Source organism: Bos mutus, chromosome 20, assembly GCF_027580195.1.
Source record: "Bos mutus isolate GX-2022 chromosome 20, NWIPB_WYAK_1.1, whole genome shotgun sequence".
NCBI classification, from domain to species: domain Eukaryota; kingdom Metazoa; phylum Chordata; class Mammalia; order Artiodactyla; family Bovidae; genus Bos; species Bos mutus.
In genome coordinates this window covers 31904791-31932353 of record NC_091636.1, presented here as the reverse complement: position 1 = coordinate 31932353, position 27563 = coordinate 31904791, and the positions used below count along the sequence as shown (strand labels likewise).

General features: G+C 39.8%; 1 protein-coding gene across 4 annotated transcripts in view; it reads left to right on the top strand.

Moving 5' to 3' along the window:
• GHR (growth hormone receptor) overlaps positions 1–27563 on the top strand; it is a 312019-nt gene that overhangs the window by 87276 nt on the left and 197180 nt on the right. The window contains exon 1 of one of the 4 annotated variants that reach the window (XM_070357602.1): positions 6631–6754. The exons of 2 other annotated variants lie outside the window; for them this stretch is intronic. The gene's annotated coding sequence lies outside the window, so the exon portion shown is untranslated. Of the gene's footprint in view, positions 1–6630; positions 6755–21509; positions 21697–27563 lie in introns of those variants that run through there. One more of the 4 variants, XM_070357601.1, reaches the window with a different exon arrangement.

The window sequence follows — 27563 nt, the reverse complement described above, 5'->3', positions numbered from 1 at the left end:
CCAATAGCCTATGAGCTAATTACTGTTACAGAAACACACGTTGCAACAGAACAGCCTGTCCTGGCTTACTCTCAGTTGTCTTGCCTCCTCCTCCTATGTGTCAGGAGAGCACTCACCGACAGGCTTCTGTCTTTGTTCTTCTTACCACCTGGTGAGACCTTCCTCCTAAATCCTCCTGATTTCTTCATCTTTTTCAGATCTTTATGCTAATGTGTCCTGCATATGGCACCTTCCCTGGACAGCTCCTTTAAGAGGACAACAGCCTCACTGTCCCCCCAACCCCGACGCTCTCCTGCACGTCGTTGTTTATTTTTCCCCATGGCACTTATCATCTGATATATATGACTCACTTATTGCCTGACCCACATCCGTGAGTCTACAAGCTTCTGGGAAGGCAAGGATTGTGGACTTTTTCATTTTATTTGCTTCCTGTGTTTTTCTCCGCTAGATCTTCAGTGCCTGGAACTTAGGCCCACATGTGAGAGAGGCATTTCAAAAATGTCGACTGAATGAATGAACCTCGAACTCCTTTAGAATTCATCAGAATTTCCTTCCAGGCTAGAGAACAGTCTGTCTGCCTTTATTTTTCTTCTGATGTTATTTATATGTTTGTCTGCATATGTGACAGGAAGAGTGGATTTTATCAAGCCTGTTTTCGTGTTTTCTTTGGTATGCATCAGACTTGCATACTGTTTCATACTCACCACAGTGCCCCCGAGGATGTTCTAACCTTTTAAGCTTTGGTATTTTAGTCATTTATTATAAAGGGTGTGCTGGAAAAGATTGTGGTGCCAGGTTGCGTATCTTTTTATACCCTTCTACCAACATAAGTACTGTTTGTTCCCCTTTAGAAATCCAAGCTTTTATGAGATCAATTAAAAGTTAGGTTAATTAGGTTTGTGGCTTTTCAAATGTTAGCCTGTGCTCTAACTGCTATGGGTTACTGTAAAATTGATTTTTGATGGAAATTTGAAATGTATTACCTCTATACCCACTACCAGTCTTAATGTATAGTTAGAGAACACAGATCCTCCCAATATTCCATAGTGATGGCCATGGCACTGGTTTATGCTAATATTACGAAGGGGCAGGGAGATGATGACTAACTCCTTTTGGTGCTGGACGTGGTTTCATGAGGGTGGTGTTGAGAGGTGGTGGTGGTGTTTGAGGTTGATAGGGCAGAGGGTAATAAATGCAGAGGTTCTCAAGGTTGGGGTGCAGACCGGAGTCATTCCAGTGGATCCAGGAGTCGGCAGGTGCCATTTAAGGCACAGAAATGTACAGATTCCAGTGTATTCATCAATATATGGTGAATAATTAGGCACAGAGGTGAGGGGGAGTATAGGAAATCCTGACGAGAGCAGCAGACCCTTGTGAACTTGACCCCCCCTAGGGAACTCTCAAAGTTTTAGGTGATATGACTGGATTGGTCTTCCCATTCCTCACCTTTCCCAAACAGTACTTGGCTTCTTGGAACTGACAGCTTGTTTGGAGAAAAGATGTCTGTCCCCAGTGCTTAGATGAGTGCCTGGCATATAATAGAAGGACTTATTTGTTTCGTGAATATATAATACATACACACACACACACATAGACGTACACACACATATATGATTTATATACATTTGTTGTTGTTCAGTTGCTAAGTCATGTCTGACTCTTTGCCACACTGTGGACTGCAGCATGCCAGGCTTCCCTGTCCATCACCAATATCCAGAGCTTGCTCAAACTCATGTCCATCGAGTCAGTGATCCCATACAACCATCTCATCCTCTGTTTCCCCATTCTCCTCCTGCCCTCAGTCTTTCCCAGCATCAGGGTCTTTTCCAATGAGTCAGCTCCTTGCATCAGGTAGCCAAAGTATTGGAGCTTCAGCATCAGTCCTTCACATGAACATTCAGGACTGATTTCCCTTAGAATTGACTGGTTTGGTCTCCTTGCAGTTCAAGGGACCCTGAAGAGTCTTCTCCAGTGCCACAATTCAAAAGCATCAGTTCTTCAGTTCTCAGCTATCTTTATGATCCAGTGCTCACATCCATCGGAGAAGGCAATGGCAACCTACTCCATCACTCTTGCCTGGAAAATCCCATGGATGGAGGAGCCTGGTAGGCTGCAGTCCATGGGGTCACGAAGAATTGGACATGACTGAGGGACTTCACTTTCACTTTTCACTTTCATGCATTGGAGAAGGAAATGGCAATCCACTCCAGTGTTCTTGCCTGGAGAATCCCAGGGATGGCGGAGACTGGTGAGCTGCCGTCTATGGAGTGGCCCAGAGTCGGACACGACTGAAGTGACTTAGCAGCAGCAGCAGTTCACATCCATACATGACTACTGGAAAAACCATAGCTTTGACTAGACAGACCTTTGTCAGCAAAGTAATGTCTCTGCTTTTTAATATGCTGTCTATGTTTGTCATAACTTTTCTTCCAAGGAGCAAGCATCTTTTAATTTCATGGCTGCAGTCACTGTCCACAGTGATTTGGAGCCCAAGAAAATAAAGGCTGTCACTGTTTCCACTTTTTCCCCTCTATTTGCTATCAAGTGATGGGACTGGATACCATGATCTTCATTTTTCCAATGTTGAGTTTTAAGCCAGCCTTTTCACTCTCCTCTTTCACCTTCATCAAGAGGCTCTTTAGTTCCTCTTTGCTTTCTGCCATTAGAATGGTATCATCTGCATATCAGAGGTTATTGATATTTCTGCCAGCAATCTTGATTTCCTCTTGTGATTCACCCAGCCTGGCATTTTGCATGATGTATTCTGCATGTAAGTTAAATAAGCAAGGTGACGACAATATACAGCCTTGATGTACTCCTTTCCCAATTTTAAACCAGTCCATTGTTCCATGTCTGTTTCTGTTACTTCTTGATCCGTATACAGATTTCTCAGGAGACAGTTAAGGTGTCAGGAGACAGAAAAGGTAGAGAAAATGCAACAGTGAATATTAATATATATTTGAATGAATGATCTATCAATATTCATTTCTGCATTTTCTCTGTAGTAAAGCTTAACTATATATTCAAATCCTTTAGGGTCCTGCACTTGACTAGCAGGTTGCTCATTGAAAACTAGCTTTATAGACTGTGAATTAATAAAAGTAATGGCATAAGTAGACACCCCATAACAGTTTTTGACTTGGATATTTTAGCTGTGACACATCTTCTTTCTCAATTCTGTTTAAGGTTCCTTCTACCAGCTCTGATCTACTTCTCAACTTGTGGTGTTTTAACGCCAGCCCCCCTGCCAAAATAAAAATTTTTGAACACCTTAAGGTTCTTTCTTTGATGTCCTGAACTCGTGGCTCTGGGAGAAAAAAAAATTTAATGATCAAGGAAATAAAATTGAATTAGATCCTTCGTGAAGTTTATGATGAAAACAGTACCCTTCTGTAAGCATAGTCTTCTGGTCTGCCACTAACAGGTTGGGTATCACTGATTAGCTCCTCCACATTTCTGCATCTCAGTAGACTAATGTGGCCAAATTTCCATAATCAAATGGTTACTAGAGACCTAATGTTTTAACCACCACCACCACCCCAAACTTACCTCTTTGGTGAGATTTCAACTGTATAGGTTATATGAGAGGAAAATGCCCTACTCAGCCTCTTTAATCATCTCATCCCAAGGCTGGGATGAGTTGTACACAGTAAAAAGTCATTTGTGCAGTCTCCAAATGACTTTGTGGATTATTCAGCCTCTAGTCCTCTCCCTTCCATGTGGAGGCCAGCTATCTTTGGCAACTTCATAGCTTATTAGCAGCCCAACTAGAGGCCAGGGAGAGGAAATGGATGAGATAAAGCTTAAGTATGTCACATTGGTTCTTTCTTAGCAACTCTGATAAAAGGCTTAGCAGGATGAGGCTAAAACTTGATTAAAGAGGTTTGGGGATTATCTGTGACTTTAACTTATGTATCTTACCTTCCTCCTTTCTCCTGTTCCCTTTTCTAGTAATTAAGCATGAGTTGGCTGTAGACATGAATGAGGTTGGTATAAAAGTTCTTTACTATCCTATAGGTTCTTGAAAAAATTATGTTTAATTACAGGAAAATCAAAATAAAACTTACTTTGTTATTTTTCCTAGTCAAATTTGGGCAAGTTCTTGACCAGAACTGTGACTAAATATAGTAAAATAATTGCTTAAGTCAAAAGATGCACCTTACAGCTATGTTCTGGATTCCACGTGCAGAAATCTGGCCGCTTACAAGTGGCCTATTGTAGGTCCTCAAACAAGATTTGTTCTGCAAATCTTCCATGAGCAAGGTCACATCTTTGGGTAGGCAGACCCAGAGATTTCACACTCAGAAGATAAATTCATGCTATATTTCTTGGAGAAATCTTTAGCCTTGCTTCTCTGATAACCCAGCCCTTTCTTCCCTCTTGTTAGAATTTGTGATCCCCAAAAATTATTATCTGGGTTTATGTAAACTCCCAGCTATTCATGATCGTGGACATAAATGGTTCTAGATGCAAGAAAAAAAAAAATCCAGAGATAGATAATCTGAAATCAACTTTAGTGAAGAAGCCATAGAACAAGGTTCAGGATTTAAGAAACAGAGGTCAAAGTTGGGGCATGACCTCAGGAAGATGGAGGACAGGGCAGAGATGAACCTGGGACCTCTGGTGAGGCAATGCCCAGGCATGCCCCTGGAACTCTGTCATGGCAGGGACATTGGTAAAGATCGGTAGTTATTACAGAAAGAGAAGGGAAGATGGAAGGAAAAGATTGTGGGAGGGTCCATGGGGTCCCCGTAAATAGTATCATCCCAGTTCCATTTGATAAAGGAGCTTTGTAAACTTTCCTACGTTTCCAATGTCTAAAAGAAGACTGGGTCTTTAGGGACCAATAAGACACTCCATTTCACTGGGAATTTGTGACATCTTGGAGGAGAAAGAGTGGTGGGGGCGTGATGGGCCAGCTAAGTCACAAAGCCAGCTGTCTCATTAAAGGTGGCCAGAAGAGGGCCGTTACCTTTTATCAAGAGCACAACTGAAGTTGCAGAGAGTACTTCTGCCACAGAGTCATAAAGCACGGTGCAGGTTTACCCAAGATGCAGTATCTTACACATTAGTAGACCCTTAATATGTTTGCTAAATACATACTAGCTGCTGCTTTTTCCCAGATCTCATCAGACTTCCATAGAGACCTTGAACCTGGTCCCTTCCAGAAAACCAAAGAATGACTCTACAGGGAAATGATTGCAAATCCAGAAAGCAGTTTTGCCTTACTGGTAAAAACAGATTTCTTTTCCTCGTAGTTTACTTTGGCATAGGCTAGTGTCTCGTTCATGGCAGACAGCTACTGTTTGCAACTGTTGTTATCATGTGTTTCCTTCCTTATCTTCCAGTATACTCTCTTCCTATTGTTAATTCTTTCAGTTTACTAATGAAACCCACTTTATAAGCTGTTGCATTTTTCTTCATCTGTGAGATCCATCTTACTGTGCTCTGGGTCATCTCCATAGCTTTGGCTTCTGTTTACCTGGGAGTTAGTTGTTCACAGGAAAGAAGAGAGATGGTGGACACAGGTTGAGGACTAACTTAATGATTTCCTTCATTTGGCAGTAAGGCTTAATTAAGATCCCCATTGCGTGTTATTGGATTTAGTCTGTGACCTTCTGGAACACAGTCTTGACTTAACACTGGGTGGATATAAAAACAGTAAGCCAAGAAATTTGTGTTTCTCTGGACTGTAGCTGTTTGTTTAGCTGTAGAAAATTTAGTGGGTGGTCCAGGCTTCACCACCGGTAAGACCAGAGCTGAGTTGGAAAATGGTTGTTGAAGGAGGCGGTAGCAATCCTTGCATTTCTTCCATTTTATCACAGTCTAGAAATTAGTTCATTGGGCAGGTTGATCTTGCAGTAGTTCGTATTTTCGTTTTCTCTCCATCAAGTCATTTAGTTTAAATCTTAGAGCTATGCTCATTGAAAGCTCTTCCTGACCCATGAAGTGAATAACAATAATGATTGTCACTGGAAACAAAGGCTTTATTTGGCTTACTTTTGGAGTGGATACAGAGAAAAACTGTAATGTTATAGATAGATTTTTATTTACTTTTTGATTATTCGTTTAAGTGATCATAACCTCTAACTGGTATTTGTTTCTGACTTTTGTCAATGTGTTCCCCATATGGGAGAGGCAAAAGACCTGAAGTTGGTGCAGCCAACATATAAAATGTAATAAACTGCCCCATTAATTACCACTTTGATTGCCACCTTTAAAGTGAGAGTTTGTTAACTGGATCACTAGTACTCTGCAATCTAAAGCCTAAAAACGGTTCACCTTTACCATAAACACATAAGCCAAAATCACTTGGATGCAGCGTGACACAGTGGTTGGCTCAGAAGGGCTAACTGGGATCTTGGTTTGGCTGCTCCCAAGCTATGTAACCTTGGGTTTCAGGAACCTGATCTTGGTTTGGCTGCTTCCAAGCTGTGTAACCTTCTGCTACATATGATGATTGCAGAGTTTCTTCATCGGGGTTTTGAAATTAGATAATATATACAAAGAGCTTAGAACAGTATCTCACCCTGTAGAGAAAGTAGGGGAGAAACAATGAAAGGAAAGGGGACAAGACAGTGAGGGGTGGGGAGGAGGAGAAGGGAGAGAATGTTAGAGAAACAGTGGAAGGATCTCAAATATAAAATGGCTGTTTTTTAGTTTTTCACGAGAAGAGATACACAGGCATGCTCATATGATTTGGACAGACTTTGGTGTACATCAGCAAAAGGTTGGAGCCTACACTGAGCCAGAGGTATGGACCTGTGTGATTTATGTCCTGCCCAGTTGCCTGGTGTCCCTGTGGTCGGATTGATCCCTATTGGTACAAAGAATTTTTTGGACAGGTAATTGGGGCAAACTTTGAAGCCTGATTGTTTGAACCTATTTGCCAAAATGTGTAATTATTTACTGGTGCTTGCTAAAGATGTTAGCTTAGCTTTTATGGCTGAGACAGAATTAAGTTTAATACTTGGAGGCATCTTCTTCAGTTGGCCTGGTTGTTGTGACAGCCCTTGGTTTGGCATGTAGCAACCAAACCTACTGGTTAATTCATTAGACATTTATTATTTAGAAATTTATCTTCTCAAAGCACAAAAAACAATGCTTTATTATGTTCCATCTCTTTCCTCTAAGAAGATAGTAACTGTTAACTTAATACCAATGGACTGATATTAAATGGGGGTTGAGAAAATAAATTTTGAAAAGACAGTAATAACAAGAATTTTCCTCTGATGAAGATTTTCTTTTAAATACTTGAAGTGAGATTTATCAAAACAATAATTGAACTTTGAAATAAGATCAAACTAGCGAATTAGAATTTCCAGGAGATCAGGAAGGTGTCTGTGTCCTCTATGACTACATCTTTGGGCCTGTATCAGTACCCAGGTCATGGAGGCACTCAATAACACTGAATGAATGAGTACAGTATCTAAATTAGCATAACTGTCCCTTGGAGTAATATTAAGTCAAAGGGGGATATGTCATCACTTCTTTATGGTCAGGACCTATGTTGTCTGTTCCAATTAAAAGAAAAAATGTGATATAAAGGAAACAAAGTGAAATGCTCTTTATTTCTATTGTGTTTGACATCTTAATAAGTTCTGAGTTGATTTTCCAAATCCTGTTGTATTGAGATTGTCAGACGTTTCTTAGTGGTGTCTTGTTTGTTCAACTTACGGTGAAGGTTAGGTTACTGCCATTCTGGGTAGATGTATGTTTTACGTTATTAAAAAGGCATGTCTTCTGGGCATGATCATGTAATCCAAACACTTGGCATAATTTCTCTTGATGCTGTGCTCTTGCCATTGCAGAGTCTAAGGACCAAATGAGGTCTTGTTCCTTTCCTGATATTCTTCTGAACAATTTAGAATATGCCAAGTCCATTAACACAATGAACTGGCTCAGCGTTCTGTTTTCTGGTCTTCTCAGATTACCCACCAGCTGGAAGTTTAGACATTAAAAACAATGACTGTGATCCTTTCCCTGCACTGCCCTTCCTTCTGCTTCTTTCCCTAAAATTGGTCTCTTGATTCCAGTATATTAATAATGAATAGTATTAATAGTTTTATATGAATATCTTGATAATTATTTTTATTACTAGCATTATAATAATAGCATATGTGTGTACAAACACATATACAAAGGGGAGAGTGATTGGTAGATAATTTGGCCATTGGATGAATGCTAAAATTTTTTATTAAACAAATTTTGTGAGTGTGTGTGGTGGTGTTTGTTCCCTTTGCAACTCAAATAACAGACTTCTTGGGATGTAGGGAAAACATATGCTCAGGAAACAACAGAGCCTCCTTTTCCACTGTCGGTATGGAAGACATATGCAAAAGAAATGAAGGGATGTGTTTGCTGGAGCCAGGGCTCTGTGAGCAATAACACGGGTAGGAAAAAAGGCTCACAGGGAAGTAAAAGCTTGGGGCGCTTTCTCCTGGCAGAGTAATCTCGTCCTCATCAGCTTTTCCCTGGCCTCAGAAGTACATGTGGAGTGACCACAGCAGAGTGCCCAGCTTCTCAGATCCCCATCATCCCCTTCCCAGTATGAGCGGGACACTGCAGGACCATTTCTGCCTCTTCCTGCTGTTAGCACACACAGCCTAAATGAACACATCCCAGTGGAAGGGGCACAGCCTGTTGGCATTTACAGGGATCCAGGGTGATATCTGATCTTCCCACTAGAGAAAAGTGAGAGAGTTGATAAAAAGTGCTAAACTCTGCATGGGTCATGTGACTTATTCTTGGCATTCAAGGAGCCAGAGGCTCTTGTGGTCTAATCTGGAGAGAGTCGCTAACTCACTGTGTCACCTTGGCAAATTGGTTGATCTCCTTGTGCTGTAGTGTTCAGTCCAGCTGCTAGAGGGAATAAAAGCAAGACCTCACTGAAACCAGATGCTGCCTCTCTGAAAGGCTTTCAGCAATAAATAATATCGTATATACTTTGTTCCTGGCAGCAAGTGCTGAACTGTTATAACCCCCTGTTTTCACTTGCTTCTAAAATTCTGGAAATTTCTCGTTTGGGCTTGAATTTTTCCATGCTTGTCCTCAGTCCAAAGCTCTTTGGAAATTTTGACCAAAATTTCACTTAGCTGTTTTTCCTGAATGATGGGAGAATGAGGGCAATGCATTGTTTCTTCAGCTCATAAAATAAATGTCAATTTTTGCCTGGTATACGTCAGAAAAACAGCAAAGCTGCTCTGTTTGAAGTGTCTAGTAAAAGAATCGTGGGCTGGTCAAGAATGCCCGCAGAAGACAAATTTAGGTTGTTCAGTGTATCCTCTTGTGTTTAAACAAGACCACACACAATTGGGACACACATGGAAAGCCCTAGTCTAATGTTAAAGATGGCGAAGAGGAAGATTCCACTTAGTCCCTCAGGAATCCATCCCCAGCTAGTTACCAAGAGGCAGTCGCAGCTACCATCGGTTCTCATCTTTCTTGACCACTTGCTCCATGTCTACGTGGTTCCTAAAGACTTCATGATTATTTACTGTCACTGACCCCATTGTCTACATTTTGAATAAAGTAGACCTTATCTTTCAAGTGGACTTCAAAGAAGCCTTCTGTGACCATCAAACTAGCTCATGCATCTCTTCAAAGCACTTGCAGCCTAATTACATACATGTGTAATGACCTCAGCTATGCTTCCCCACTAGACCCACAGCTCCATTATGGCAGAGCCCATGTCTCTCTTACTCATTGTCTCTGTGACACTTAGCTTTAATGTTGAGCATATGGTGGAAACTCATTGCTGAATGAATTAAATCACTACGACTACAATTGTTCTTACTGGCATTTGTTCATAGATTTGTCCGTTCAGACATGCATGCGTGCGTTCAGCAAGCATCATTATCTGTTTATGCCAAGAGTTGCCGGGAATCTGTCCTTTGGTCGATGACACAGAAGTTCTTAAGGATTTATTACTTATACACCAAAACAAGTATATTATGTGGGCACCATTATAATTGGAATGCTTTTCCTATAATTGGAATATTCAGATAATAAAAGCAGACCCAGGAAATTTATCATTTACTGAGCATCTGTTATGTGCCAGGCACTGTATTAGATACTGAAAAGAGAAAGATTGGTAAGAAACAGTCTCTGTCAAGAAATGTCCTGTAGGCTAATGGTAGCAAGAAGACAGATCCTGAAATAACTATTACTCAAGGCAGAATATAATAATCAGGTGAGAGTTAAAAGCTTGAGAGCGATTGCTGTGCCACAGGATACCTTGTGACCTTGTGCAAATCTCCTGAAGAATCAAGGAGAGATTTCTGGTGTTCCCTTTATGGTCAGAGGCCTCCTGAGGATAGGCAGTTAGTTGCGCTTCCTCTCACAGCCGCCTGGGGCTCTCCTTAACCCTACCAGCTTTGCACTCTCTGCCTTCAACCTTGAGAAACGGGTCCAGTCTCTCAGTACTAGAAAACATACTTGCCATCAAGATCATTATTATATGCATAAAACCCCCAAGATCTCTTTATGCTTTATACAAACATGGGTACATTTTTGCCTCTAGATTTCCCTGTTTCACCCTAAGTTTGAAGAATGTATGGCAGAAACCGAAGTGTGTACATTTATAGGCAATTGGCTGGGGGACAAACAGCTCTCTACACTCCAGCCACACTGACTTTTTCTCATGTTCCCTAACCCACCAAGCTAACTGTCCTCTTGCCTGGAATGTTTCATCCTCAGATTTTGGCATTGCTGGCTCCTCTTGTCATTCTGGTCTCAACTCAACTGAAAGGTCTTTTGTGACCCCAGTAACCAACCATCCCTACCCTTGTTTCCATTTACTTTCTATCATGTCATCCTGTTATGCTTGCTTTATAGCATTTATCCATCTGATAGTTTTCCACTTATTGTTGTTCAGTCACTAAGTCATGTCCAACTCTTTGTACCCCATGGACTGCAGCACCCCAGGCTTCACTGTCCTTCACTGTCTCCCAGAATTTGCTGAAATTCATGTCCATGGAGTCAGTGGTGCTGTCTGACCATTTTTCTTTTTTTTTATTTTTATTTGTTTATTTTTTTTATTTTATTTTTAAACTTTACATAATTGTATTCGTTTTGCCAAATATCAAAATGAATCCACCACAGGTATACATGTGTTCCCCATCCCGAACCCTCCTCCCTCCCCATACCATCCCTCTGGGCCGTCCTAGTGCACCAGCCCCAAGCATCCAGCATCGTGCATCGAACCTGGACTGGCAACTCGTTTCCTACATGATATTTTACATGTTTCATTGCCATTCTCCCAAATCTTCCCACCCTCTCCCTCTCCCACAGAGTCCATAAGACTGTTCTATACATCAGTGTCTCTTTTGCTGTCTCGTACACCGGGTTATTGTTACCCTCTTTCTAAATTCCATATATATGCGTTAGTATACTGTATTTATGTTTTTCCTTTTGGCTTACTTCACTCTGTATAATAGGCTCCAGTTTCATCCACCTCATTAGAACTGATTCAAATGTATTCTTTTTAATGGCTGAGTAATACTCCATTGTGTATATGTACCACAGCTTTCTTATCCATTCATCTGCTGATGGACATCTAGGTTGCTTCCATGTCTTGGCTATTATAAACAGTGCTGCGATGAACATTGGGGTACACGTGTCTCTTTCCCTTCTGGTTTCCTCAGTGTGTATGCCCAGCAGTGGGATTGCTGGATCATAAGGCAGTTCTATTTCCAGTTTTTTAAGGAATCTCCACACTGTTCTCCATAGTGGCTGTACTAGTTTGCATTCCCACCAACAGTGTAAGAGGGTTCCCTTTTCTCCACACCCTCTCCAGCATTTATTATTTGTAGACTTTTGGATCGCAGCCATTCTGACTGGTGTGAAATGGTACCTCATAGTGGTTTTGATTTGCATTTCTCTGATAATGAGTGATGTTGAGCATCTTTTCATGTGTTTGTTAGCCATCTGTATGTCTTCTTTGGAGAAATGTCTATTTAGTTCTTTGGCCCATTTTTTGATTGGGTCATTTATTTTTCTGGAATTGAGCTGCAGGAGTTGCTTGTATATTTTTGAGATTAGTTGTTTGTCGGTTGCTTCATTTGCTATTATTTTCTCCCATTCTGAAGGCTGTGTTTTCACCTTGCTAATAGTTTCCTTTGATGTGCAGAAGCTTTTAAGGTTAATTAGGTCCCATTTGTTTATTTTTGCTTTTATTTCCAATATTCTGGGAGGTGGGTCATAGAGGATCCTGCTGTGATGTATGTCAGAGAGTGTTTTGCCTATGTTCTCCTCTAGGAGTTTTATTTCACTTGCTTACTGGCTATTGTAAATTTTCTTCCAGTAGAATTCTCAGTTTCATGAAATAGGAAAGCTTTAGTGCTGATTTAGAGTGTCCCAGAAAGTGTATAATGCATGATAGGTGCTCAAACATGCACATTGAATGACTAATTGAATACAAGAATGGCCAGAGGCTGAGGGCAGTGGTTGAATCCTATTATGCTCTTTGCCTGAAGAAAACCTCTTGTCCGCTGATCTTCAGGTGCCTTTGCCTTGGCACCAACCCAAATCTACTCTACTGGTGAAGCAATAGCCGCTAGGATGGTATTTATCCATGCTCTTCAGATTAAAGGATGCGCTCTAATGCAGGCTCCTTTGATCTCTACTGTAAAGATGCCATTGCTGAGACCAGTATGTTTCAAGATTTCATCCATAGTTCTTATTCTAGACCTTCTGGTTATCACTGACTTCCAGGTATAATTTAGAATGTCATTTCAGGTTTATGAAGCTCTGTATGCTGTAGGTCTTCTCTGAAACTTTTTCAACACATCTTAAAAACTTTACAGTTTCTCTTGCTAATGATTTTCATCTGCCAAAGAGTCTAGTTAAAAATCAGATCACTGAAGATACCTCAGGTGTGTGTGTGCGCACTAAGTCACTTCAGTCTTGTCCGATCTGTGCAACCCTATGAACTATAGTCCACCAGGCTCCTCTGTCTATGGGATTCTCCAGGCAAGAATACTGAAGTGTGTTGCCATTTCCTTCTCTGGCAGTGGGGTGCGGCGGGGGGAGTCTTCCTGACCCAGGGATCAAACCCACGTCTCTTTCATCTCCTGCATTGACCAGCAGGTCCTTTCACTAGTGCCACCTGGGAAGCCCTACCTCAGGCATACATTTTTCATAATACTTAGGCTGATTGTGTTTTAAGTTGTTTTTTTCTCTGTTGAGAAAACCTAAAGGAGGAGGGGGGCAAAACCTGACTTCTTTTTTTTTAAAGAGAAGATTTTATTAGGGTTGAGAGTTCTAGTTACATAAAATATATTTCTCTAGTTCTTAACTGAATCAAAAATGAAGCAAACAGACAATTTGGGGAAATAGTTTGGGGTGACCAGGTTTCAACATATTCGTGGGTTCTCTCAGCTATTTGAAAATGATCTTGAAAGACTTATTTGCATTCCCCAAATTAAAGATTTTAGCCCAAAGGAAAGACAAGTTATGTTTTTTGCTAAGGTTGATTTTTGGGGTGTTACACATTTACAAGAGTGTTTGAAGGGGGGACATGGATAGGACCTTTGTACAGAGTCAGCTGGCCAAAAGAGACACTTCATTGTCCCGTAATTTTGTGTTGCACAGGGGAAAACATCCCAAGCATTATGCCATTAAGGGGACCCAAATTACCAGATATGGAAGGAAAGCCAGTAGTTGGTTGAGCCACTTTGTGCATAAATGGTGGTGCAGGTTGACTGCCAAATTTCTTTCAACACAAGAAAAGATCATTTATATATTAAAAAATAAAATTTTCTCATCCATTATGTAAGAAATTTATGTATGTTAGTACTTAACAGAAGAAATGGCACAGATATATTCTGTGTTTCAGCAGTCTGTTGAAATATCTTGATTATTTTTGTGTGTGTGTTTTAAATTAGAGGGAATATCTTTTTTTATTTTATTTTATTTTTAAACTTTACATAATTGTATTAGTTTTGCCAAATATCAAAATGAATCCACCACAGGTATACATGTGTTCCCCATCCTGAACCCTCCTCCCTCCCCCCTCCCCATACCATCCCTCTGGGTCGTCCCAGTGCACTAGCCCCAAGCATCCAGTATTGTGCATCAAACCTGGACTGGCATCTCGTTTCATACATGATATTTTACATGTTTCAATGCTATTCTCCCAAATCTTCCCACCCTCTCCCTCTCCCTCAGAGTCCATAAGACTGTTCTATACATCAGTGTCTCTTTTGCTGTCTTGTACACAGGGTTATTGTTACCCTCTTTCTAAATTCCATATATATGCGTTAGTATACTGTATTGGTGTTTTTCCTTCTGGCTTACTTCACTCTGTATAATAGGCTCCAGTTTCATCCACCTCATTAGAACTGATTCAAATGTATTCTTTTTAATGGCTGAGTAATACTCCATTGTGTATATGTACCACAGCTTTCTTATCCATTCATCTGCTGATGGACATCTAGGTTGCTTCCATGTCTTGGCTATTATAAACAGTGCTGCGATGAACATTGGGGTACACGTGTCTCTTTCCCTTCTGGTTTCCTCAGTGTGTATGCCCAGCAGTGGGATTGCTGGATCATAAGGCAGTTCTATTTCCAGTTTTTTAAGGAATCTCCACACTGTTCTCCATAGTGGCTGTACTAGTTTGCATTCCCACCAACAGTGTAAGAGGGTTCCCTTTTCTCCACACCCTCTCCAGCATTTATTATTTGTAGACTTTTGGATCGCAGCCATTCTGACTGGTGTGAGATGATACCTCATAGTGGTTTTGATTTGCATTTCTCTGATAATGAGTGATGTTGAGCATCTTTTCGTGTGTTTGTTAGCCATCTGTATGTCTTCTTTGGAGAAATGTCTATTTAGTTCTTTGGCCCATTTTTTGATTGGGTCATTTATTTTTCTGGAGTTGAGCTGGAGGAGTTGCTTGTATATTTTTGAGATTAGTTGTTTGTCGGTTGCTTCATTTGCTATTACTTTCTCCCATTCTGAAGGCTGTGTTTTCACCTTGCTAATAGTTTCCTTTGATGTGCAGAAGCTTTTAAGGTTAATTAGGTCCCATTTGTTTATTTTTGCTTTTATTTCCAATATTCTGGGAGGTGGGTCATAGAGGATCCTGCTGTGATGTATGTCAGAGAGTGTTTTGCCTATGTTCTCCTCTAGGAGTTTTATAGTTTCTGGTCTTACGTTTAGATCTTTAATCCATTTTGAGTTTATTTTTGTGTATGGTGTTAGAAAGTGTTCTAGTTTCATTCTTTTACAAGTGGTTGACCAGTTTTCCCAGCACCACTTGTTAAAGAGATTGTCTTTAATCTATTGTATATTCTTGCCTCCTTTGTCAAAGATAAGGTGTCCATATGTGTGTGGATTTATCTCTGGGCTTTCTATTTTGTTCCATTGATCTATATTTCTGTCTTTGTGCCAGTACCATACTGTCTTGATAACTGTGGCTTTGTAGTAGAGCCTGAAGTCAGGTAGGTTGATTCCTCCAGTTCCATTCTTCTTTCTCAAGATCGCTTTGGCTATTCGAGGTTTTTTGTATTCCCATACAAATTGTGAAATTATTTGTTCTAGCTCTGTGAAGAATACTGTTGGTAGCTTGATAGGGATTGCATTGAATCTATAAATTGCTTTGGGCAGTATACTCATTTTCACTATATTGATTCTTCCAATCCATGAACATGGTATATTCCTCCATCTATGAGTGTCCCCTTTGATTTCTTTCACCAGTGTTTTATAGTTTTCTGTATATAGGTCTTTAGTTTCTTTAGGTAGATATATTCCTAAGTATTTTATTCTTTCCGTTGCAATGGTGAATGGAATTGTTTCCTTAATTTCTCTTTCTGTTTTCTCATTATTAGTGTATAGGAATGCAAGGGATTTCTGTGTGTTGATTTTATATCCTGCAACTTTACTATAGTCATTGATTAGTTCTAGTAATTTTCTGGTGGAGTCTTTAGGGTTTTCTATGTAGAGGATCATGCCATCTGCAAACAGTGAGAGTTTTACTTCTTCTTTTCCAATTTGGATTCCTTTTATTTCTTTTTCTGCTCTGATTGCTGTGGCCAAAACTTCCAAAACTATGTTGAACAGTAATGGTGAAAGTGGGCACCCTTGTCTTGTTCCTGACTTTAGAGGAAATGCTTTCAATTTTTCACCATTGAGGATAATGTTTGCTGTGGGTTTGTCATATATAGCTTTTATTATGTTGAGGTATGTTCCTTCTATTCCTGCTTTCTGGAGAGTTTTTATCATAAATGGGTGTTGAATTTTGTCAAAGGCTTTCTCTGCATCTATTGAGATAATCATATGGTTTTTATTTTTCAATTTGTTAATGTGGTGTACTACATTGATTGATTTATGGATATTGAAGAATCCTTGCATCCCTGGGATAAAGCCCACTTGATCATGGTGTATGATCTTTTTAATGTGTTGTTGGATTCTGATTGCTAGAATTTTGTTAAGGATTTTTGCATCTATGTTCATCAGTGATATTGGCCTGTAGTTTTCTTTTTTTGTGGGATCTTTGTCAGGTTTTGGTATTAGGGTGATGGTGTCCTCATAGAATGAGTTTGGAAGTTTACCTTCCTCTGCAATTTTCTGGAAGAGTTTGAGCAGGATAGGTGTTAGCTCTTCTCTAAATTTTTGGTAGAATTCAGCTGTGAAGCCGTCTGGACCTGGAATATCTTGATTAAAGGCATCTTCAACTCAAAGCTTGAGGGTGACAGCATTAGTACAGATAAATTCAGTTCTAATAGATTGATCTTTTCATCATCTTAACACTTCTTTCCCCCTGCTCTGGCAATCAACAGAACACTGTAAAGGTAAAAACGTTTTTCTCTGATCTTGAAATGTTAAGTCAAAAATCATCTCTCTGCACTGCCTGTACCCCCGCCTCAATTACTCCTAGCTCATCCTGAAAAAGAGCACCGTGTCTACCCATCACTGTTGAGTGCTGCCTGCGTGGGTTGCCATTGTTACTGTTTGGGCAACTTTTCTCACTCCTAAGGTTCTTTCTCCCCTTAGAAGAAAGAGTATCAAACCCAAAGATCACGCACCTTGTGCTGAAGTGGTTGGCTACGCTTCTGTTCAGCCAAGCCTCATTTACTGGAGGAGAAAAAGAACATTTTATTAGGGCCTATAATTTTCCAGACATTATGCAAGATAATAGAGGAGGCACAGATGAGGTCTTGCTTTTGAAGTCTTAGATCTCTTTCCCTTTGGGCACTGGGGAATGAGAAGGCAGAGCTGAAAAGCCGTGGATGATTTTAAAATTTATTTAGTTTTGTAAAGCAGATGATCACATTTGTCAGGCACCCTTTCCAATATTAAACTGTGTCAGTTTAACACCAAATATAATAAGCCTCTGTCTCCCTAAGGGAACTTCTAGTTTGATAAAAATCACATCCAGCTCGTTGTCGGACAAGCTGTGATAAATCTCCAGGCAAGAACACTGTAGTGGGTTGCCATTTCCTTCTCCAAGGGATCCTCTCGACCCAGGGATCGAACCCAGGTCTCCTGCATTGCAGGCAGACGCTTTAACCTCTGAGCCACCAGGGAAGCCCTATAAACTAAGCAAGAGTTTGACAAAGAAAGCATGCAGCTTCAGAGCTCAGAAAGATCCTGCCTGATTCAATGACTGAGGAAAACTTTCTGAAGGAAGAGAGAGGAAAATTTGGTAGGTTGTATTACAAGATGAAAAAAGCCAAAACATGGAGAGAAAGGAAAATACAGGGCACTCCAGGTGATATAGAACGTAACAGTTAAAAGTTGGAGTATATCCACGTAACAAATTGAACGACATTGAGTGTAGCTTGAAAGACAGAATGGGACCAGTTCGGATTGAACATTGATTGCCAGCTAAGGAGTTAGGGCCTGAGCATGGGAAGTCATTAAAGAATACTAAACAAGGAAATGTTATGTTCAGAGATGGACTTCTGCTTCCTGGCTGCAAAGTGCAAGAAGGATCAGAGACAAAAGTCAGAAAACAGGGGACCAATGAGGAATATGTGGTGGTTAATAGTCTTTAAAGTGAGCAAAGAGGCAGACACACTGTTGGTGAGGATCACAACAAAACCCCTTCACAAATTAGTGTCTTCCAAAGGAGTAGGGTCTGTCTAGAACACAAATTAAGTGAAACATCCAATGGAGATTCATTGCAGTAGGTGAATGGGTGGTCTAAATATGGAATTAGGAGCAATACCTAATGATGCAATAGATCAGTCAGCGATGTATACTGCTACTGCTACTGCTAAGTCCCTTCAGTCGTGTCCGACTCTGTGCGACCCCATGGACGGCAGCCCACCAGGCTCCCCCGTCCCTGGGATTCTCCAGGCAAGAACACTGGAGTGGGTTGCCATTTCCTTCGCCAATGCATGAAAGTGAAAAGTGAAAGTGAAGTCGCTCAGTCGTGTCAGACTCTTAGCGACCCCATGGACTGCAGCCTACCAGGCTCCTCCGTCCAAGGGATTTTCCAGGCAAGAGTACTGGAGTGCGGTGCCATTGCCTTCTCTGCAGCGATGTATACTGTAAGGCATATATTCAAATATATACATCCATGCTAATCCCCTTGGTTAAAGTCCTGGCCATCTCATTATTCTCTGCAGCATCAAAGACTGCAGTGCTGTGTGCTTTGACCAACAGTAAAGGCAGCTTTGGCCCATGTCCGGTTTCTTGTTCTACTGCTGTGCAGAAGTCTGAGTCTGGAAGGTGAATCTGGCCAGTTTTGAGTTTGACAGTCTGCATGAACGTGGACGTTCTGACAGGTGCTGTGTCAGACACAGCTTAACCCTTGGGTGGGTTGATTAGTTCCTGCTTGGTTGAGGCTTCAGCAAATTTCACATTTATAAATAATCTACTTGTCATCCCTTCCTTCCCTAAAATACAAGATCTGGAACTTCTTTTGGATCTATGATTTTTAAATCTTCCAAATTCACTAAATATGGAGACAAAATCCATTCTCAGGACCAGAAATAAAAATGAACGAATTAAATGACCCTTCATCTTTTCTAAGTTTATTATGCCAGCCCCAACTTCTTCACCTGAAATAAATTAAATGTAGAATTAGCACTAAAGAGAGAATTTGAATTTTTTCTCTTTTGAACACTGGCTACAACCTACAACACACATTGAAATTCTAATGGAAGAAGAAAAATTGTCATGTAGCTTTCCAGCTTTAGAAATAACTGACAAGCTGTGAGCCTTTTGAGGAAGACTTAGTCAGACATTCAGGAATGAATGGGAGCACTTAACTCTGAAATGATTGTTATGAAAGAAAAAGTCCATGCTGTCTTACAAAAGCATTCATAGTGCCAGTCTAGTTAAAAGGGCAAAATGAGCCATGGATGGAAGTCAGTGGCAACTAGGGGATTCTTATCTATTACCTACTCTTCCTCTTAGCTTTAAAGTAGGAACTTCCAGAATACCTAAAACATGTAGACTTCAGAAAACAAACTGAATTTAGCAAAGGAGGCAAACTTGAAAATATGCGAGCATCTTAGATGCGGAATAAAATTTGACCTAAGTATCAATAGTTGTTTCAAAACTGGCATCAATCAGTTTAGAAGCACTGTTCAGTTCACTTCAGTTGCTCAGTCATGTCCGACTCTTTGCAACCCCATGGAGTGCAGAAAGCCAGGCTTCCCTGTCTATCACTAACTCCCAGAGTTCACCCAAACTCATGTCCATTGAGTCGATGATGCCATCCAACCATCTTATTCTTTGTCATCCCCTTCTCCTCCCACTTTCAATCTTTCCCAGCATCAGGATCTTTTCAAATGAGTCAGTTCTTCACATCAGATGGCCAAAGTATTGGAGCTTCAGCTTCAGCATCAGTCCTTCCAATGAATATTCAGGACTGATTTCCTTTAGAATTGACTGGTTGGATCTCCTTGCAGTCCAAGAGACTCTCAAGAGTCTTCTCCAACACCACAGTTCAAAAGCATCAATATCTTTGGCTCTCAGCTTTCTTTATAGTCCAACTCTCACATCCATATATGCCTGCTTAAAGAACTATTGTCTTAAAAGTGAAATACTGTTCATTAGAAGGATCGGTGAGATAATTTACATTTGTTTGTTATAAAAAAGTTACATATGGGGGAAAAGTGGGAATCTTGTAAGAACTCAAAGCATAAAAATGCCTTTACCTTTTCAAGGGAAAAAGTAATCGGAAATAAAGTCACAGGACTTTAAAAATTTTCTAGATGTGGCTGCAACTCAGTAGGCGCTGTGGAAATGACTGCTAGAGCCAAATCTTTTAGCATGCAAGATTTTTCAGTTTTGCACAAGCTGTGTCATGTTCAGAAGTCGATTGTTGGCATAAACTAAGTTACCTATTCTCTTAGGTTTTCATCTCTTTCAATAAGAACAGCTAAATAGTTTCTAGAGCTGCAGTTGAAGCTGCTCTGGCCAACTCTGTGGAAACATACTTGTGAAGCGTGGTACTATCATAGGACATGCAGATAAAATATACAAGGGACACATTTCTACATACACTGAAATATACATAGAAGCCTATTTGGAATAATTATGGTGGTGGTTTAGTCGCTAATTTGTGTCCGACTCATACAACCCCATGGACTGTGGCTTGACAGGGTCCTCTGTCCCTGGGATTCTCCAGGCAAGAGTACTGGAGTAGGTAGTCATATCCTTCTCCAGGGGATCTTCCCAGCCTGGGGATCAAACCCAGGTTCTGCATTGCAGTGGATTCCTTACCGACTGAGCCACCGAGGAAGCTCATTGTTTCTTAAAAGTAAAATCGAGGAAACTAATTATCGACTTTCTCAGAATATTCTCTGCAGTCATTTGAGGCAGCGAGTGTGGTATGCTGGTGCCTCTGTACTTAGGAACTGAGATGACCACAGATGTATGCCACTCATCCTGGATGTTCTGAACGGGATGTTCTGCCTGTACTGCCGTTTTATGGTCACTGTATTATTATTTCAATGTTTCTCAACCAACTGCATCACATAGTAGTATGTGAAATATTTTGATTCTTGTTTTAATGGGTGTTTGCTGGCAGGTTTTCCAATAGTCCACTTGATTAAAATGAACCAGGCCTTTCAGAGCCATTAGCTGCAATTCAGGGAGACTAAACAGAACCCCCCATCTAGCTTCCTGAGTCTTGTCCTGTTTGTGTGACTTCAGGGAGAGAGATTGAGAACTGTTTATTAATCATTGTACGCATGCATGCATGCTGCATGCTGAGTCGCTCCAGTCGTGTCCAACTCTTTGTGACCCTATGGACTGTAGCCCGCCAGGCTCCTCTGTCCATGGAATTCTCTAGGCAAGAGTACTGGAGTGCCCTCCTCCAGGGAATCTGCCTGATCTAGGAATCGAAGCTGTGTCTCTTATGTCTCCTGCATTGGCAGGCAAGTTCTTTATCCCTAGCACCACCTGGGAAGCCCCTTATTAATAATTATGCCCCCACGTCAGACAGTGGAGTACTGAAGCACTCAAATTAGCATGCTTCTTGAAGGCTAGTGAGGAATACAGCTTTTTTCACTTTCATCAGGCTCTGCTGGCACCAGACCTCTGGGAAGCCTTGTGACAGGACCTGGCCTGAGCAGCATCACATGTGATTTGCTTTTCTTCTTGTAAGATCCACTCTGTGGCTTTTCTCTGGAATCTGTGAAGACAGTGTTTCTCAACCTAAAAGCTGGGATTGAGTAAGCTCCCCTTCCTCCTCCTACCAGTTGACTGAGGGTCAACTATTAAGCCACAAGGGTAAGTGCAATGGATGTGGGGGTGACTGTCATGGGTTCAGTGACTGGAACCAACCTGAGTCACCATTTCAGCCTTTGCATCTCAGTGTCATCACAGGGATGGATGCTCCACACGTGGAAAGTCAATATAGTGTGTCTCTAGCTTTCCATCTGTACCATACTTAATGTGCTTGTCACCTTTGACTCTGGCCAAGGATATAGACTTGGGGCTCTCTAAACTACTTTTGATTTTTTTTTTTTTTTGCTTGTTCGTTTGTTTTTGTTTCTGTTTGGGTTTTTTGATAGGTAAGAAGTGGACTTATTTAGAGAGAAACACACTCCACAGTGTGGGCCCTCTCCAAAGGTGAAAAGTAAAAGTGTTACTCAGTTGTGTCTGACACTTTGCTACCCCATGGACTGTAGCCTGCCCAGCTCCTCTGTCCATGGAATTTTCCAGGCAAGTATATTGGAGTGGGTAGCCATTCCCTTCTCCAGGGGAACTTTCCAACCCAGGGATCAAACCCAGGTCCCCTGCATTGCAGGCAGGTTCTTTACCATCTGAGCCAAGGTGAGGGTGGCTCAAAAGATGGCTTGGATAGTGTTTATGGACTGGGTAGTTTCATAGGGTAATGAGTGGATGGATTATCCCAACTATCCTGGGAAAGAGGCAGAGATTCCAGGATTCAGGCCACTGCCTACTTTTTGGTCTTTGATGATCTGGACTCCTGAACTGTCTTGGAGTCGGTGGGTATGTCACTTAACTTGGTGATGTGTTAATGATGAGCATACACTGAGGCTCAGTGTCCAGTGGAGGTAGACTTGTCTGCCATCTTGGACCTGTTTGGGTCTCATCAGTTTATGTTGTGACTTTGGACAGTGTCATTCTTTCAAACCGTGTGCTCTACCCTCTTGCCTCCTGATTGATTCCCCGCTCAGAGACTTTACTTCCATATTCTTATGGGAAAGAGAGGAGTGGCAGTCCATCTTCTTGAACTGCTTCAAGGCTGAGTATGGGTGTCAACCCTGACCTACTTTGTTATTTATGTCATTTTCTTGATGTACTAAGGATGCTACAATACACGCCTGTGTACTTGCCACCCAGATGAATACATCAAACGTAAACCTATTTCCCATGCCTGCTTCATAGCCATTGTTTGTAAAGAAGCAAACTATATGGGTAAATGTGAAGTCTCTAACATTTTCCAGTCTCGCCATTCTCTCTGCCACTCCAGAGGATACAGCTGTCGTGTATTGGCATTTTCACAATCCTGTTTGTATACTTTTAAATTTTACTACTACAAATATGAAATATTATACATGAACCAAATTATTTGCATTTTTTTCAAGTGTGTATTTTTTACTTTGGGTGTGGAATGTGTTACTCTGGCAATTGCTACTTTAACTACCAAGTATTTTGTTTTCAGAACTCACCTTCATGGTTATATTACCCTGGTTCATTTTTTAAATTGCTGTGTATTACTCCATATTTTGAAAATATCACTATCTATTCCCACACTAGTTGGAATATGAATTGATTTCATTGTTTTACTGAAATAATTGATACTGAAATAAATATCCCCTTGGGCATATGTAATAGAGCTTGTCTGGAGTACGTATCAGTGGAAACTTGCTGATCATAGGATATGTGCATTTTTGTGTCTGTGCTATATCGCCAAATTGCTCCACCAATTGCAAACCAGTTTGTACTAGTATCAGCAATATGTGAGAATCCTCCCTTCCCCAGGTCCCTGCCAGCACTTGATTACTCTCAGATTTAATTATCTGAGAGTTGATGGATACTGCATATGAATCTCATTGTTTTAATTTTCATGACTCATTATTTATGAAATTGAACATCATTTGTGCAGGGCCATTTGGATTTCCTCCTCTGTGTCTTTTCTACTCTCTGTCCATTCTTTTCTTGTCTATTCTCCCTATTGATTTATAGAAACGTGTATACATGTGATCCTAATGTATATATATATCAATATATGTTTATTTTTCATGATATGCATTCATATATATGTGACAAACCCTTTGTCTATTATACACATAGAAAATTTTGCCTCCCATCTGTTGATTGCATTGTAATTTTTATGACATCTTTTAGCACAGATAATTTTAAATTTTTGATATAGTTAAATTTCCTTATTATTCTGATTTTTGTGCCTTGCTTAAGAAATCATTTTCTCCTCCATGGTTATATTTTATATTAACTCCTCCCATATTCTAAAGTGCTTTAATTTACTTATGAAACTTTTATTTTAAATAAGTAGACTTTTAATTTACGTGGTGTTAATGAATGTGTATGGTGTAAAGCATGAATCTTTTTTCCCATGTGAAAATCTAGTCCCAGCGCCATTAACTAAAAAGCCTCATTCTGTCTCCATTGTTTGTATTGTCTTCTCTGTTATACACTAAAATCCCATATATGCTTTGGACTTTCTAGGCTCTTTTTTCCCACTGATCTGAACTTTCCTATCCTTACAAGATACCATGCCGTGTAAATACTATTTCTTTATAATAAGCATTTTTATGTTATAGTCAAAGTCTTCAAAAATTTCACTTGTACTTCATTATAGTGTAAGTCTTCAAAGTTTCACTTGAAGAATGCTATTAGGTATAGGTTTGGAGGTGACCTATTTTTGTCAGATTAAGAAAATTGTCTGTATTTCTAGTTTCTTAAGAGAATTTGTAAATAAATATAAATTATAACATCAGTCTTCTGCATGTTAAAATAACCATTTGACTGCCTCTTCTAAGATATTAATGCTGAAAATTATATTGAGCCTTCTGAAAATGAACTATCCTTACATTTTGAGTCTAAATCTTACTTGAATGGGATGTATTACTATGTCATTTTTGTTTCATTTTTTAGTCTTAAAATGTATTTTTGGTAAACATGCTTTTATGGGTATTGATGTAAATAATTTTTAGAAATGTTTCTTAGAAAAGTTAAAAATGCAGATGTTTTCCTTTCATTTTATTTCAAATATAGGCATTACCTAGGAAAAGGGATTCTCCATTTTCTGCCCATTGAGAATGAAAACATTCCTGGAACAAAAGCCTAAAACATCTCCTTTTCCTATTTTCTAAACTCTGTGAAGACTGTCACTTTTCAAAAAATTGTGATCAGGCTCAGCTTCTCTCTCCCTTCCTAGTCTCTCTGGTGGGCTGTGACTCCCTCAGTCTTCCCCAGGGAGGGTCCCCAGCACCACCCTGCTAATTCTTAAGACAGCAGAACCTGCAAGGACCACATTGACAGCACTCACCACATGTCCGTGTATCTGTCCATGTACCCCTCAGTCGGGCTGCTCACTCCCACATCAGGCACTGTTAGCAGTCCCGTTCCACATGCACCGTCTATCTTTCTAACAGAGTAGAGAATCTAGTACATTTTAGTAATCCTTTGAGATAATGTCAACTATTTCCCATATTTTTATTGCCTAAAATGTATTTTCATCTTTTTTGATCAATAAGAAATGTGATTAATATTGTTTTGACAAGCAATATGGAGTTGAATTAGCCATCCGGTTTTGCCTTTCTCTTCCTCATCATTTATTTATTCATCTAGTATATCCTTACTGCATGTTTTCTCTTGGCCTGCCATGGTTATAGGTATTTGGAGGTACAGCAATGAACAGAGTGGATAAAGTCCCTAAACTCATGTAGTTGATATTCTAGTAGAAGAATAGAGAAAAAAAGTTAACGACTATACAATATAAATGCTCTGGGGGAAAAAAAATGAGTTTAAGGGTTATTATTGATGTAGGTTATCAGGAAAGAGCTCACAGATAAAGTGATATTTGAATAGATACTTAAAGGAAGTCTGGGAGAAAAGTACCCTGTGCAGAGAAAATGGCATATGCTGCCTGAGGGCTAAGAAACATCAAACAGTCTAATGTTGTTGGAGCAGAATGAGCAAAAAAAAGTAAGGTGGTCGATGGTGGCAGAGATGGGGATGAGAGTCGGGGGTGAGGGTTGAGGGGATCAAACAAGATGCTCATACCACTGTGAGCATTTTGGCATTTACTCTGAGTGAAATGGGTACCATCAGAGAGTCTTAAACAAAGAATTGACATGTTCTTGTTTTATCAGGATTAAGATCTTCGTGGGTTTATGTCTTTGGACATAAGATATTCAAGACCAGAAAGTAGACCAATTTAGAAATTATTATAATAATCCAGATAAGAAACATTAGTATCTTGGATAAGGAAAATAAAGATGGGGATGGTAAGCAGTGATCACATTCTGGATATAATTTGAAAGTATGTCTAACAGTATTAGCTCATAAATTAATCAGGGGTATGAGTGAAAGGCCTGAGAATCTGGAAGGATGATGGTGATTTAGGTTGAAATGACCAAGACTATAGAATGAGCAGGTTAGGATGGTAAAATCAGAAGTTTGGTTATAGATTTATAAGTTTGAGATTCCTATCAAACATCCAAGGGAATTATTAGTCATTGGATAGATGAGTTTGTCATTCAAGAAGAGATGTGAATTGAAATTATATGTTTAGAGAACATAATCATAGATGATATTGATGTCATAATACTGAATGAGGTCACCTAAGGAATAAGTGTAAATAGGGGAAAAAGGAGAGGAGAAGTCCTAGGGGTGTTCCAGTATTACATGGTTGAGAAAATGAAGAGGACGCAGCAAAATTGACCATAACTAAATGTCCAGCAGGGTGGGAGAATCAGTGGAGAGTGTAGATTATCACGAAAGAGCTCACAGATAAAGTGATCAGATTAAGGTAGTGTTTCAAAGAGAAGGCCACTGTGTCGTATATTGTTTTAACAGTTCAAATGAAGATAATTAAAAAGTAGCTACTAGATTTAGCAATGTATTAATAGAAGTCATTAGAGACCAGGACAAAAGCTATTTAATTGGAGTGGTGAAGATTAAAGTCTAATTTGAGTGCATTTTACAAAAGAGACAAAAATTAATTGGTAATAAAAACATAATGCAATTCCTTCAAAAAATTTTACTTTAAAGGGAAGAAGAGAAATAGTTCAATAACTACAGGATAATAATGAGTAATTGGAAGAGAATCTTGTTTTTGAGACAACAATTTCAGCATTTAAGATTTTTTGTCTTCTTGCAAAATAGCTCCTTTAGTAATTATTTAAATTAGAATCTTTAGGTTGTAAACTCAGTTTTCATATGACTCCGGCTCTGCTGTCCACCCATGCAAAAGACTTAGGGAGCATTTAGCTGGGTATCAATTTCTAAATAGATGGTTATTTCTCTACCACTTTGAAGGTTTTCATTTGTGTCCTGTTGTCTGTTGTTGATGAGAGAAAGTCTTCTACTTGTCCATTTGAGTTTCTTGCTAGGTAATCTGCCTCTATGTAAAGTACTTTTTAAGGTTTTTTTTCTTTATCCTAATGCCCTAGAGTAGGTTTACTTTTTATTTATACTACTCAATGATTACTTTTGCTTTTAACCTGAAAACTCATTTTATTCTTTAATTTTTATAAAATTGTCAATAACAACCGTTTCCAAAACTTAATCTTTGCAGTTGGAATTTAATTCAAATTCCATCCTGTGTATGTTGGAGCTTCTCAATCTGCTTTCTTTGGTGTGTAATTGCTCTTTCACATTTTCCAGTACTACTGTCTTAATTTTTTTTTTTAAATAAGCCTAGCATTGAAGTATTTAGCACAGAAGAGGAAGTACAAAGTGTAAACTTGCATATTGGCTGCATTTCTGGCACTAGTTATTTTTATGGCTAACATACTGTATCATGCAGCTTTGTGCAGGATTAAAAGCCTAAGGTTAATTTGATATCAGTCTGGCAAAATCAAGCCAATTGAAATACTCTATTTTCTCTTCTTGCTACACCTTCATTCCTAGAGAATAACTAAGAAACTGTCCCTTTAAAA